This window comes from Plasmodium gonderi, assembly GCF_002157705.1.
Source record: "Plasmodium gonderi DNA, contig: Pgo-contig_184, whole genome shotgun sequence".
NCBI lineage: Eukaryota > Apicomplexa > Aconoidasida > Haemosporida > Plasmodiidae > Plasmodium > Plasmodium gonderi.
Window position 1 is genome coordinate 2,433 of NW_021629102.1, and position 705 is coordinate 3,137.

The window sequence follows — 705 nt, forward strand, 5'->3', positions numbered from 1 at the left end:
ATTTTGAATATTAAATATAAGTATCATTAGATGCTTTTAAAACAATGGTAAACCATTTTTTTTTTAAAGGGTAATTATATATTAACTAATATTTTTGTTTATTCAATAACTATTTAATTATTTCTTTGTTTTAAATTATTGTAGAACATTAAGACTACCTTTTTAAAAATTATAAACATGAATAATTTATGCTTTAATTTTAATCACAGCATGGTAATAATAATAAAACATTTCAAAAGTGCATATTTTATTGAATTTTTTTTGTTTATTTAGTATGTTGTGAAATTATTTTAGAATTTTTTAGGCTGAAATATATCTTTTTTTAGTAAATAAATATACATAATTTCGATTCAATTTGAATTTTGGATTAACCCTTTTTCTGCATGCAGTTTCTTTTAAATATAAAACTATGATATAGTGAATATATTTTATTCATATTTTAATAGTATTTTTTGTCCTATCTATATTAAACTAAAGAAAAATGACTCGTATTGTCAAAAAATATTTGTTTATATTAAACAATTAAATTATATCAAATTATTACAAACTTTAGAAAAATATAATATCAATTCTTAACTGATTATGAATTGAATATGAATGAAGCGTTCTGTCTACATATAAACAGAGTATAAGAACTAGTTATGCAAAGAAGAAACCATTGGAAAATATTTACGGTCATTTTGAAGCCATTAATTAAATAATAAA